At 46.5% G+C, this 14,938-nt stretch overlaps 1 long non-coding RNA gene across 8 annotated transcripts in view; it reads left to right on the top strand.

Moving 5' to 3' along the window:
• The window catches only part of LOC146175215 (uncharacterized), a 110,778-nt gene that overhangs the window by 50,929 nt on the left and 44,911 nt on the right, over positions 1 to 14,938 (top strand). For all 8 annotated transcript variants that reach the window (XR_014702156.1, XR_014702161.1, XR_014702162.1 and 5 more), the window contains exon 2: positions 8,033 to 8,084. This is a non-coding gene — a long non-coding RNA (uncharacterized LOC146175215). The remainder of the gene's footprint in view (positions 1 to 8,032; positions 8,085 to 14,938) is intronic.

Genomic DNA, 14,938 nt, shown 5'->3' with positions numbered 1-14,938 from the left:
GGATGGGCAAATCCAGTGTCAATCCTATGGCATGCGCAAGACAGAGGAAAACGTTGCGAGCCGTCGGACTGCGCGAAGTCAAAGACGGAGACATGCTGGACAATAAGCTTGTCAAGTTCTGGCGTTGCGAGGCGTTCAAAGATGCGCTGATCATCGGAACTAGCTTCTGGTCAACAGGCGAGTGAGAAGCGGGGTTGTCGGGGGAAGAAATAACGAGAGCTACGTAATTCGGCATAGCTGCGCTACATGAAGCTAGTTTCAAGCCCGCTGAAAAACAACGCTTCAAGTGAACAATTTATAGTCCACAGTCCGGTATGGACCTCTTTCCCACAAACCAAAAAATGCGGCCCTAGCACATTTTTCTTTACGCACTGTGAATGAAGAAACGCCAAAGAGGTTTGAAATGAGTCGTTAATAGCACGGGAGCTGGACACCTGAACGCACACTGCAGAATGTGGCGGTACGACGACTTCATCACACACACTCAAAACGTCTTCATAATTTGAAGACTCTTCCAAACGATCACGAGGAAGAGAACCACTAACACTTAGCGCTCCCGTCCGGCAATCAACTGTAGCGCCGCACATACGCAGGAAGTCATATCCCAAGATTACGTCGTGCGTAGATCGGGGCAGTACTACAAACTCCGCCGGAATTACTCTGCCTCCTAAAGAAGCTTTAACGCTGCACACCTCAACCGGATACAATAACTCTCCACTCACTCCATAAAAATTATGAGTTTTTCCCCCCCAAAAAACATGACTGCTCTTCAAACGGTTCTTACATTCTAAACTAATCACCCAAAACAACACCATTGTAGATAAACCGTCAACTATATTGTAACGGATGAAATGGTTTTAATACAGATTAACGTCGTATGAAGGACGGACGCACACGGCTCAGAAAACCCAGATCAGTCTGCGCACGGCTCGCTTCCCCTGCTTATTCTTCTTCTCTTTCTGCTGCTTCTCATGCGCCGCTGCGCGGCGTAACAATTCCCCCCGGACAAACGATTCTCGTCCTCGAAAAAATTAGGCAGATCGAAGATCGCAGCGCTTCAGGCGAGCCACGTGGACAACTTGTGTCTTGCGGGATCGGCGGTTATCCTTCGTGACTTTGGCGATAACGTAATTCACGCCATTCAGTTAGTCCAACACGACAAAGGGGTCATCGTACTTGCAGAGACACTTCTGATATAGTCCTCGCTTGCGAATGAGCGCCCAAAGCCAGACGTAGTCTCCAGGAAAGTAAGTAACTGCACGATGATACAGATCGTAGTGTTCTTTCGAGCGGTTTTGAGAAGCCAGTGTGCGTAAACGGGCTATACGACGGGCTTCTTCGGCACGGTATAATAACTGGGAGACAGACGCGTCGTCGTTGGGGGAAAATGGGAAGATGGTGTCAAGGAAAACGTGGGGAGTTCTTGCATAGAGTAAATAGAAAGGAGAATAGCAGGTAATCTCATGATTTGCAGTGTTATAAGCGTACGTTACATACGGTAGCACTGCCTCCCAGTTGCGATGGTCAGACGAGACGTACATGGATAGCATGGTTGTCAAGGTGCGGTTGGTGCGCTCGGTGATACCGTTGGTCTGCGGATGATACGGTGTCGAGTGTCGGTAGTGTGAACCAGAAAGTCGGAGTATTTCTTCCACGACATCAGCAGTGAATTGCCGACCACGATCACTTATAGTAACACGGGGTGCGCCATGGCGAATAATAACAAAATGCAAAAGAAACGACGAAACATCAGCAGCCTTTGCGGTATCGAGAGCAGCGGTCTCCGCATATCTGGTAAGATAGTCAACGCAGACGATAACCAAGCGGCAGCCCTCTACAGTCGTTGGAGATGGACCGAGCCGGTCAATTCCAATCTTTTCAAAAGGTGAGGTAGGTGGCCTGACGGGTTGTAAAGGTCCGGCCAGCGTGTGTTGACATGTCGCAACGTATTGCTTGGTTGTCTTATAAATTTGTGGCCAATAAAAACGCTGGCGAATTCGGTGCAGGGTACGACAGAAGCCTAGATGTCCAGAATTAATGTCATCGTGCATGGCATGCAAAACTTGTGCACGGAGACCTTTTGGGATGACCAAAAGGAGGGCAGTATCGTCAACTGAGTAGTTCTTGAACAAAACACCGTCTTCAATGGTAAACTGCGTTGACACGGCTATTCCTTCTGCCTCTTGTATAAGAGGCTGTAGTGACCGGTCGTTGCGTTGTTCTCACGTAAAGGTCGCCCTACTAGGAAACGTCGACGCGATTGAGGCTAAACACCCGTCGAAGCCGTCTTCATCGTTAACGGAAGTCGGCAATGGGTGCCGTGACAAGCAGTCTGCATCACTGTGATGTCGTCCACTCTTGTACGCGACACCAAAGATGTATTCTTGTAGGCGTAATGCCCAGCGCGACAGATGACAAGATGGATTGGGAAGTCCGATGAGCCAGCATAGCGAATGGTGGTCAGTAACTATGGTGAAATAGCGTCCATATAGTTATGGTCGGAACTTGTGCACAGCGAACACAACTGCGAGGCACTCCAATTCGGTAACTGTGTAGTTCCGTTTACATTTTGTCAACGTGCGGCTGGCATATGCAACAACGTGTTCAGCCCCACTATGCAGATGCACAAGCACCGCCCCAAGACCGCTGCCACTGGCGTCGGTGTGAACCTCCGTCACAGCAGAAGGGTCGAAGTGGCGCAGCAGTGGTGCTGAAGTTAGGGTAGACTTGAGCAGATTGAAAGAGGATTCGCACTCTTGGGTCCGCACAAATTGCGAATCCTTGTGCAGTAGAGAAGTAAGGGGGTGGGCAAGTGGCGCAAAACCAGCAATGAAGCGACGAAAATAAGAAGAGAGGCCAAGAAAGCTCCGAAGACTTTTCAGGGTGCGTGGAGTTTCGAAGTCGCGTACTGCAGCAATTTTATGTGGATCCGGTCCGATACCTACCACGTTGACGAGGAACCCAAGAACTAAAGTTCGTCGCTCTCCAAAATGGCACTTCGAAATCAAACTGACGCCCGCTTTGCTAATGCATTCAAGAACACTGTGAAGACTCTCATTGTGCTCTTGGAAGGTCTTTCCAAAAATGATAACATCATCAAGATAACACATGTATATTTCCCATTTGAGGCCACGAAGGATAGTGTCCATAAATCGCTCGAACGTCGCGGGAGCGTAACATAATCCAAAGGGCATTACATTAAATTCGTATAAACCATCTGGTGTTACAAAAGCAGTCTTCTCACGGTCAGATGGATGTAGAGGAATTTGCCAATAACCAGATCGCAAATGAACAGAGGAGAAATATGACGCCGAATGCAGACAATCGACAGCGTCATCAATGCGAGGTAATGGGTATACGTCTTTCTTTGTTACCGCATTCAAACGACGGTAGTCTACACAAAATCGCCACGAATTATCTTTTTTTCGCACTAGGATCACTGGTGCGGCCCATGGACTGGAAGATTCTCGGATGATTTGTCTCTGTAGCATTTCGTCCACCTGTTCTTGAATTATCTTGCGCTCTGCCGAGGGGACACTGTAAGGTTTTTGGCGAATAGGGGGTGCGTTTCCTGTGTTAATTTTGTGCTGTAGCCGAGAAGCTGGGAAATGGCTACCCGATCCGTTCAAGGCAAAGTCGAACACTTCGGCATGCGTTGTCAAAATGTCTTGTAGAATACGACCTTCACTAGATGGGAGCGATTTGTTGACCATGCCCTCAAACTCAGCACAATATTCAGTCTTGTCTTTCGCGGCTCCTGTGCAATCGGAAATAATTCGAACGGTATGAGTCACATAATTTTCAAATCTCGCGAGTGTCAAACCAGAAGGAAGACGGACAGGCTCTTCTGACACGTTCACAGCCCAGAGGTATGCGCAACCATCCTCCGCCTCCACGACGAAGCGCGGCACCAAAATATTTTTTTTTCGCTCCATTCGAGACCTCTGGCTCGGCGACTATTGAATGTTTAACCATGAAAGCTTCAGATGATTCAGATGACTTCGCGGGGAAAAACGTCGCCGTCATCGCAGGCAGCAGCACTTCTTCATTCAGGCCGAGAACTCCTTGATGACTCTGAGAGATGAACATGTTATCTACTAATGCGGGGATAATGTTCGGCTGCAAATAAATTTCACCGGCACTAAAGTCTAAAGTCGCACTACACTCGCGAAAAACGTCAAACCCAAGATAACGTCATGCATGGCACGTCTCAATACAACGATTTCTGTCCTATAGCACTCGTCACCAATGACAACTGAAACAGTGCACCGGCCCAACCGGAACTAACGTTTCACTCCCTACTTCACAAAACGTAGTGTTTTTCTCCCACACAAACGTAACTTTCTGTCAAAGGCGGTTCTTAAATGAAAGGCTCATAACTGACACAGCGGCACCAGTGTCAACCAAAGCATCCGTTTTAACATTGTCTACACGCACTGACACTTTGTTCTTTAGAATGACGATAGCCGAGGTACTCGTAAAATTGACCGTCCGGCGACCTTACCTCCATCGGTCGCACCACCTAGTTTCCCAGCGGTGGAGAAACAAAGCGACGACGTGAGGATGGCGAACGGGGTTGTCGCTGCGGTGGGGAAGTGATGCTGCGATCGGAAACAGGGGAGTCATTCCGTGCATGGCGTTGAGGCGAAGAGGGCCGATAGAAGGTAGCTGGTGGCTGCTGCTCCCACTGGGCACCATTCGTGAAGCGTGGTGCTCGTTGGACAACCAGTCGGGTATCTGACGACGCGGGCAAAAGCGGAAGATATGTCCGCTGCCCCCACAACCGTAACATACAGGTGGCAGGTGTCTCTGGTAGCTCACTTCAGGATTCCTTGGAAGCCGACATGGGGCGACAGAAGCGCAACAAGGAGCACCACGAGGCACTTCATCCGGATGGGCTGGACGCTGCTGGAAATAAGGGTGTGATGTTGGTTGCAGGGTCCGCTCCACGCCGTTGTTGTAGGCTAGTTCGCAGTTATTTTGTGCAGCCCATGGCGTGTGCTGTTCCCATGATGATACGGATCTCGATGTCAGGTGGAAAGGTACATCAAAATTTATACGTTGCCGCTGACTATCCAGCTCCTCGCGTATAATCCTCCTGGCCATAGAAGCGATGTTTTCAGCGTCCGGAATGTCGATACCGGCAACAGTTGTGACATTAGAAAGACGGCCAAATTTGGGTGCTATCCGACGTGCCTTTAACGCCTCAAATGCCCGGCACTGCTTGATGACATCTGCTACTGTGGCAAGGGTGTCCCGCGAAATAAGGAATTGTACACATCCTTATTTAACATCCTTATTGTACATCCTTATGTACCAGTGGCAAAAACCAGATATATGCGATAAGGGACAAGGCGGGCAACGTCATCACTAATATGGACAAGATAGTCAAAGTAGCCGAGGAGTTCTATACAGATCTCTACAGTAGCCAAAGTAGTCAGGGCCGTAATGAGATTGGCGGTAGGGAAAAACAGTGAGACGTTCCACCAGTGACCAAGGACGAGGTCAAGAAAGCACTAGAAACTATGAAAAAGGGGAAATCAGCTGGAGAGGATCAGATAACTACAGATTTGCTGAAGGACGGGGGGGATATCGTGCTAGAAAAACTGTCCACTCTGTATACGTAGTGCCTGGTGTCATCGACGGTACCGGAACCATGGAAGAACGCAAACATTGTCCTCATTCACAAGAAAGGGGACTCTAAGGACCTTAAAAATTACAGACCAATCAGCTTACTGTCTGTTACGTATAAGCTATTTACTAAGGTAATCGCTAATAGAATCAGGACAACCTTAGACTGCAATCAAGCAAAGGATCAAGCAGGGTTTCGGAAACGGTACTCTACTATCGATCATATTCATACCATCAATCAGGTGATAGAAAAATGCTCGGAATATAACCAGCCCTTATACATAGCATTCATTGATTACGAAAAAGCATTTGACTCAGTTGAAACCTCGGCGGTGATGCAGGCATTGCGTTTCGTACGTGAAAGTACTGGGAGATATATATAGTGGCTGCATAGCAACCATAGTTCTGCATAAAGAAAGGTGTTAGGCAAGGAGACACAATCTCCCCAGTACTATTCACAGCTTGTTTAGAGGAAGTATTCAGAGACTTGGAAAGGGGGGCAGTTGGAGATAAGGGTAGAATACCTCAGTAATTTGCGATTTGCTGTTGACATTGCCTTCCTAAATAACTCGGGGGATGAACTACGAATAATGATTCATGACCTAGACAGGAAAAGTAGAAAGGTAGGCTATGGAACGAAAAATGGTAGGGGTAACATTAAGAGATTAGAAGCGCGCAGAGTGGGTCAGAGAAATAACTCAAGTTACTGACATTCTACTGGAAATCATGAAGAAGAAATGGGCATGGGCAAGACATGTAGTGCGAAGAGAGGGTAACCGATGGTCGCTTTGTGTAACAAACTGGATTCCAAGGGAAGGAAAGCGTGGCAGGGGGTGGCAGAAAGTTAGGTGGGCGGATGAAGTTAAGACGTTCGCAGGGGTCAAGTGGGTGCAGCTAGCACTGAACCGGGTTAATTGGAGAAATCAGGGAGAGGCCTTCGCCCTGCAGTGAGTATAGTCAGGCTGGTGATGATGATGATGATGGCGCGTCGGTTCGATGCTGGCGGGGGGTTTCTGAAAGATGCACGCCGATTGCAGTAGCCTAAAATGTGACCCGCGACATCACACCAGTAGCACAGCTGCAGAGGTCGATCAAAAAGTGGCGTGTCAGCTGGTTCCTGCATGGTAGGCCGCGACGAATATCTAGATGGTAGTTCCTGGACGATGTAGCTGCCCGGCGATGGGCGCGATGTACGACTTGAGTAAGGGCAAGGATCTCTGCGCTGATGGTAAGAATAATGGCTGGTTTTGGGTTTTGGTCGTCGGGTTTTGGTCGCGGGGTGTACAGCTCTTCGCGGCAGGCGTAGTCGGTGATCGGCATTCGCGCATATCGGCGGGCACCCACCCCCATAGGTTGGAAGCCATTGGGCCGGGCAAGCTGCTCACTTCGCAACATCTCATCTCGAACGATTTCACGGATGGCGCACAGAAGGCTTTGAGATGGCGATTCTTCAATACTAGCCACTGTAGTGACATTTGCGACCAGGCCAAATTTCGTTGTAATGCTGCGAGCCTTTAGAGTCTCGAATGTTCGGTAGTGTCGGATAACGTCAGAGACCGTACTTAAGTTGTCCTTGGCAATTAAGAAGTTGTACGCGTCTTCCGCAATGCCCTTGAGCAGATGGCCTACTTATTGTCCTCAGTCATCCTGCTGTTGACGATCTCGTACAATTTGAGTATAAGCTGGATGTAGCTGTTGCAAGTTTTTCCTGCTGCCTGGGCCCTCTGAGAAAGTGTCTGTTCGGCCAGTTTCATTTTTGCAGCTATGTCACCGAAACATTCCTTGAATGCTTCGACAAAACTTTCCCAAGTTGACCGGGAATTCTCGCGATTCTCATGCCACATCAAGGCAGTTTGCGTCATGAAGACAACATTCGCTATTTAGACACCAAATCCCAGCGGTTATAGCGGGTCACACGTTCATAATGAGTAAGCTAGTCATCAACATCTGCTTTGCCGGCAAAGGAACGATGCTCGCGAAACGGTAGCGTCGCATTCGTGGTGGTCGGTGGCACGTCGCCAGACGGGTTAAAGGGTCCCGTGTTGATGTTCGGGGCTGCTCGGTAGTCTGCTGCATTTTTGTCGCAAAGGCTGGGCTCCAACGAAGCTCCAGCGGTTGAGGATAAGTCTTTAGGGTAGTCGCACCCAGCATATCCACCAGTTTGTCACGACGGGGGTAAGACGTCGGAGCCCTGAACAGGACGACAGGGCTGGGAGCTCAGCTGGTCAACGGCAGCGCGTCCTGCCCGAGGGTCTTTTCCAACGTCTTTCTCCTTCACTTGTGCTGTAAACTTCAACTTCTTTAGGACTGTTGCAATATGCTCTAGGCACTTGTCAAAACTGGCGTCATATGTAGGAGAATATTGGCTTGGGGTAACTGACTGCTTCCTTTTTTTCTGCAGGGCTGGTAATCCGTCTACAGCGTTCGTCACTCACGAAATGTGCCAAAGACAGGTATACACCAATCGATTGTTTTTTATTTCATTACTTACATTGATGAGTGCTTCAAGCATGAATATAGGTCTCTTCTTAAAATTGTCTTTGATGATTTTTTCCCGAATAATGCTAAATATTTATCATCCTTTATTCTAAAGCAATAATTGAATGATCATTTAGGAAGGCTTCTTGCTTGTTTTATAATAGCAACCGACGCATATCTGTCGAATGAAAAGACAGATGTTGGTAGATATTGCCGCATCTAGATTGGTCTTTTTCTGCGCGTATTCCGGACTTCACCCCAATTTTTCAAGCGGAGGTTCTGGTGGTGGTACTTGCTCTACGAAAACAAGTCTCCTCGTTTCCTGCAGTAGCCCTAAATAACAATTATCTATCGTTGTGCTTGTCGCTGTGTGCGTAAGTGGATTCTGCAATTGTGAAAACCTTCCTGTACCTGATCCCTCAACATTCGAGACTTATGCATAGTACATGGGTACCAGATGACAGCAATATGACTTCATTAATTTTCTGATAGCTTGGAAAACAAATCCCTGAATGGTCCAGTATTCAATGCTCTAATGATGGCTAGTTGGTTTTCCATCATCAGGTAGGCGCGCTAAACTTTAACACAAGGACGATTAGTAAATCGTCCTTGTGTTAGACAACACAAGAAGCGCTAGTATCAGTCTTGTCTTGTTTAAGTAAATGGTCCTTGTGTTAAATGGTCCTGCATTATCTATCCCTCCAGCGACAGCGTACACCACAGCCGCAAAGTTTTGGAGAAGCATTTTCTTATCAATGCAAAATGGATCTGATGACTACCTGTATCTGAAATATTCTTGGAGTAATGAGTTGTGCCATTTACGGCAACTTGAGGTTTCTCTAAGACCTCTGTGCTGCCGTATCCCACATCTAAATTTCGATCTTCACAGGTCTGGTTTGGCACTTTCTGCGGCTTGAGCATTTGGCGGTGAACAGGAATCATGAAATCACTTCTGTTGTTTCACTGCCGCTTCACTATGTTGAGAAGACGGTTGATGAAAAAGCCATTACAACAGCTTGGTCTTAGTTTAGGTAGGCAGAAATTAGTATTATTTGGTCACAGTCACAGGCCTATTTTTCAGTTCAGTTCAGTCGTTCAGTGGTGTCCGACTCTTCATGACCCTATGGACCATATCACGCCACGCTTTCCGGTCTCTCACTGTCTTCCTAACATCACATAACTTCATCTGCAGTGCCTCGAGGATGCCATCTAACCATTGCGTTCGCTGCCTACCCCTTCTCTGGTGACCCTCAACCTTTCCAAACATCAAATCTTTTTCCAGCGACTCCTCTCTTCTCATCAGATGACCAAAGTAGCTGGGCTTTAACTTTAGAATTCGACCTTCCAATGAGCAGTTAGGGTTTATGGTCGACAACATCGACTGATCTGATCTTCTAGAAGTCCAAGGAACTCTCAAGATTCTCCGCCAGCACCACAATTCAAACGCGTCAATTCTTCGGCGGTCAGCCTTCTTCACTGTCCAACTCTGGCATCCATACATTACAACTGGAAAGACCATAGCACGAGTTATACGGATCTTGGTTTGGCAGTGTAATGTCTCTGCTCTTTACTAGGCGGTCAAGGCTAGTCATGGCTCTCTGTCCCAGAAGGAGGCGTCTCCTAATTTCGTGGCTGAAGTCTGTTTTTACGCGTTGGAAAATGTTTTACTGGAATCAAACGTTTGCTTTGTTAAAGTTTGCAAACATCACTTGTTCTACAAATCCCAATGTATTATTTGCTTCGTATTCTCTCAAAGGGCTGCACAATCAAGGCAGCAAAAACATGAAGCTCCTGCTAGTAGACAAATGATAAAGCCGCTTCTTAGTTCGTCGCACCTATCAAAAGAGATAACCTCTCGTGTCCGTTATGGCGTCATTTTTTATTTCATATATTTCGCCATTTCGTTTATTTTCCTATACCACTCAATCATATTCTTTTTAGACAAGGAGATGTCAAAAAGCTTTCTGTACTGTCCAATTCTTGGCCGATCCTACTGTGTGGGTATGTGCCATATGTTATTTGGTAAACAACAAAAACAACACGAACGACATCGGCAATGAAGAATACCGTAGACGGGTTGCGGAAATTTCGACCACCTAAGGGTCATTGCCATACACTGACAGCGCGCGGCCACCACGGCAAGGCCCGATTACGCATCCTCACAATGAGCTGCAAAATGTTGCTGAGAGCACATTATATTTCATAGATCCTTTGAAGGAAAACTACATAACCTCGCTTGTTCCCAAGTAGTGCGTACAAGCATGCGTTGAGTGGCCTAGTTGATAACGTGTTTGAATATCGAAACAAGGGTGGTACGTTTAAAGTCTTCTGTGACCAAATAATTTATTTAGGCGTAAGTAATTATTTCATACAGGTGAAAGATTTAGGACGTGTGACACTCTTTATTTTGCACATGTTATGTTTTATTCACTCTGAACCCACGCATGACGCAACAATGGCTATTCGCCGCGAGATCGACCTAGAGGTGGCGCCACCGTCACTCCGGTAGGGTGGATCTGCAGCCGGCGACGCTCGCAGAAACGCACGCTGCGTAGGTCTGCTTCGGAGTCTACGGCGGTTTTGTTGGCGATGAATACGTGTCTTCTGCAGTATTTCTGCAATATTGCAGAAAAAAATCCAAGGATTTCGACAATGCAGCAGAAGAAGAGCGGATTTTAGGAAAACAAAGCACGGAACCACCAGTCTTCTAGATTTACTTTGTACGTTTCCTGCGCTGTACCGCTCTCACACGCCTAATGCTTGAGCCTACCTAATGACAGCTTTGTGTTTCTTATCGACTTTTAAACAGTTTGCACGGGTCTCATGCGAGTGAGACCGGCGAATTTAGTGTCAAGCCCACGCAAATACAAGGTTCGTGCTCCGACCTGCAGTAATTTAGATTGAATCGAGGCAGCCTGGTTCATTATATCGTACTTGACTCGAAGATTAAGCAAGTTAAATGTAGCACTGACAGCGTACTGCATGGCGAGTTGCTTTAGACTGAGTGCACATCAACTCTGGCCCAGACAACCACGCACAAGTATTCCCCAAAAATGAGATCACGCCGACAGTATACAAGAAACCTCGCCGCTCAAGAAAGCTGATTGTTCACGTGTACCGCGCTGAGTGGATTGAATTTGCCGAGATGCTTTTTGCGGCCACTGTCATAGAATGTGATAGTGTATTAATGCATGCGCCACTAAGTGTAAATAATTTCCTGAAACCGAGGAAAGTATAAGGAATTTCTGATGAGTGTGATGTTAATATATAACGGTAAATTAGTAGTGTATATATTTTGTTTTGCAATGCGAATAAATTTCACCCTGTGAGAAAACTTTTACACACTTGACAGAATTTACAATAATCTGCGATTAATTTTCAGTAACGTTAAAGCGCACGCTACGAATTACTCGCTGCGAAGACATCGCTATAAACTGCGCATGGGCACTGTCATGTTCTGGGAAGCAATTTTACAGGCTGAAAATTTCTTTATCGTTAATTATTTAGCAGTGACTAAATCTTATGCGAAGTAAAATATTAGGGTTGCTTCCAAAACAGATGCCGGATATAAAACTATTCCGAAAGAAATGGAGGTCATCCTATCATGCGACTGTAAAAATGTATTTATTCCCAAACTAAACACTGATATTTAGGCCTGCATGAAGCTGTTTTGCTCCCTTTGTCAAAAATGACGAGTTTTGTCGGAAGACAGCACTTGGACGAAAAGGGAATATAATGATTATAATAGGCTACCAGTAAATTACATTGATCTAGGTATAATATGTAATATTTAGGGTAACAATTAGGTGCAGGGAATATGTTTCCCAAACATTCGAGCATTTCTCTAAAGCAAAATGTGCTCACTAAATCTTTAACGGATGCACAGAAGCCTTCAACAACAAAAGAAAAGAAAATAAATGCATATTGGCCCGGGTTTAACGCATGAAAGCGGCATCGGCTATGACGGATGATTGCAAAGGCTGGTTTTGGTGTCCTTTTTTTTTTTTCATTATTAACACCACATTTACCGCGTGGGATTGTTTATTGTGCAGTCAAATCCCACAGCAGAGGAACGCCTTTCGAAATGGTTGTAATTGAAGCCCCCGTTCTCGAAATCAGCAGTCAAGCGCGCTTACTTTTGAGACACCGCCACGGAAGTTTAAAAGCAAAAAAAAAAAAAAAAAATACACAACTATATCGTGCATACAGACGGCATAGCAGGCATAGAGTGGTCTGTTGAAACTGCATTCTGCTATATGAAGCAGTCAGCGGTGGTTATGTTTTAGTAGCTGCGGTATTCCTTACAGAAACAGGAATATGCGATTTATGAGCGTTTGCATTAACTTTTATTGACGGCAACGACCTGTTTTGCTTTGACGCAGCGGTAACGACAGTACCACTTCGTTTGATACACTGCATGTCAAAGGATCTCAAGCGCCGAAAACCGCGATGGATGATGTCCTTATCCAAGCATGACATGCTCGATACGGACAAGTATATTTTTTTTAATGAAGCGTGAGGTTATAGACTGTTAATATTTATTTTAACGCGGTAGCGTTAAGGAGCTCGTGTCGCAGAAAAGCCGGTGTCGTCGGCGTCCAGTGAGCGATAAATCCCGGCATGCACTTCATAAATAAACATGCACTTCATAAATAAAAAGCAAGTTCCAAGATGGGCTGGGTTCCCGAACCAGGGTCTTCGGAGTGTGAGATGGAGACGCTACCACTCAGCCACGAGTTTTTTTTTCTTTATTGCCTGTTTTGAGTTCACTTCAACTCAAAAAGGATCCACAATAATGGTAAAACTCGCAACAACCAGACTTCGGCTGTCACGAAAGGTTTAAAATTTTTTGAGGACTGCCAGTTCATCGAGCACACTGATCCAGTCAGGTGGATCAGAAAACACCCGATACGTTTCTCTAAGGAGCACCACACTCTCGATAAAGTTCTCGCGTACAGAACGCGGGTTGACATCTGCATGTTGCACTTGCATCCTTGTTTTCCACAGGCTGTGGAGGCCCAAGACCATGACTAAATCCAAAGGAATACCCTCACTCTCGACTGGAAGGAACCGTATGCCATACGGATCTAACGGAAGGTCTTTCTTTAGTGTTCTCTGGAGAACATCCCAGTGAAAGACTGGGTCCCAGCAATCCAGAAAGGCGTGCTCGATTGTCTCTGGTTTTTTGCAAAGGAGAAAGTGTGTTGTCCAGGGAACGAATAAGCCTCTTTCATGTAACCAGGTTTTAACAGGTAATGTGTTGGAATGTAGCTTAAAGAAGAACGTTTTAACTGAAGGCCTAACTGGCATCTTTTTCACACGCTTTAAGACATCCTGTCCGGGACCTCCACGGTGTGGTGCACGGTAAATCGGCAACGGTATCGTGACATCCAGAAGATCTTTGTACAGCTTCTTCTTACACACTTTGCTCAAGTATTCCATTGAAAAACGCGCATGCAACATTCTGAAAGACAAGTCAACTTCGCGCATGTACCCTTTTAAAGCGCCACTCATATTCTCACCAGAACAGACAACGTATTCTGGAAGCATTTTACACAGTCGTACTTGCATGACCGTCCTCAAGAATTTGTCGTTTTGATCACGAAGGAAAAAAAAAAACGCGAGACAACCTGTCGCAAAAAGAGATGCACAAGGCCCAAGCCCCCCGCCTTAACAGGAAGAAAGAGGTTGGTTCTGCTGCACTTTTCCCATGTTGATGCCCACATGAAAACAGCAAAGACACGGTGAATTTTTTGAATGCTAACACGCGTCGCCGAAAGCACATTCATTACGTACCATATTTTTGCCACAAGGAAAACATTGCACACATAAGCGCGTGAGAACATTGACAACGGCTTGACCTGCCATGAATCAGCTTTCTCTCTCGCTCTCTCTGCTTGGCCAGCCCAGAAAGGGGTGGGATCTTGGTACGATTGAAGCGGCACGCCTAAATACTGGGTCGGCAATTTTGACCATTGCAAACGAGAAAAGTATTCAGGCGTAACATCCCAGTCTCCATGCCAGAAACCGGCACTTTTTTCCCAATTTACTTCACAGCCTGTCTGTCGGCAGAATTTTTCAACAAGGGCAGTAACTTCTTGAATGCTTTCTCTGCTTGAACAGAATACAGCGATGTCATCTGCATATGCCAGCATTTTGACCTGTGCTGACTGCAGCATAAAACCAGTTATACGTTCATTGTTTATGATAGACCGGCAGAGAGGCTCGAGGTATACCGCAAACAGTAGGGGTGACAGGGGGCAGCCTTGCCTCACTGACGACAGCACACGAATGCTGTCAGTGAGCTCTCCATTCACAATTATCCGTGTCGTGCAGTTCGCATACACCATTCGAACACCTTCCTCAATCACTCGCCCTATGTTTGAGTGTGTCAATACTTCGAACAAGGCATCGTGCGAAACGCGATCGAATGCTTTGGCGAGATCCAGCTGTATCGTTGCCACTCGAGATCCAATCGCGTCACAACACTCCAAAACAGTTCGTACCACGTGCACATTAGTTGCGATGCTTCGACCTTTAATGTCGCACGTCTGGTGTGGCCCAACCGGACTCGGTATTACACTTTGAAGCCTTTTCGCCAGCACTTTCATGTATATTTTGTAATCCACGTTGGTGAGGCTTATCGGCCAATAAGAACCCACCAACAGGCGTTTTCCTGGCTCATCATACTTCGGAATCAAAACAATGTGCGAGGTAGAAAACGAAGGTGGGACCTGCTTACGTTCGTATGACTCGTCTAGCACTTTAAGCAAAATCTGGGCTGTGTAATCTTTAAATGCTTTGTAGAAAGCAGCGCCAAGCCCGTCAG

Source organism: Amblyomma maculatum, chromosome 11, assembly GCF_055883805.1.
Source record: "Amblyomma maculatum isolate TAMU_Amacu chromosome 11, ASM5588380v1, whole genome shotgun sequence".
In the NCBI taxonomy this organism is placed as follows: Eukaryota; Metazoa; Arthropoda; class Arachnida; order Ixodida; family Ixodidae; genus Amblyomma; species Amblyomma maculatum.
This window is presented reverse-complemented; position numbering and strand designations above follow the sequence as displayed.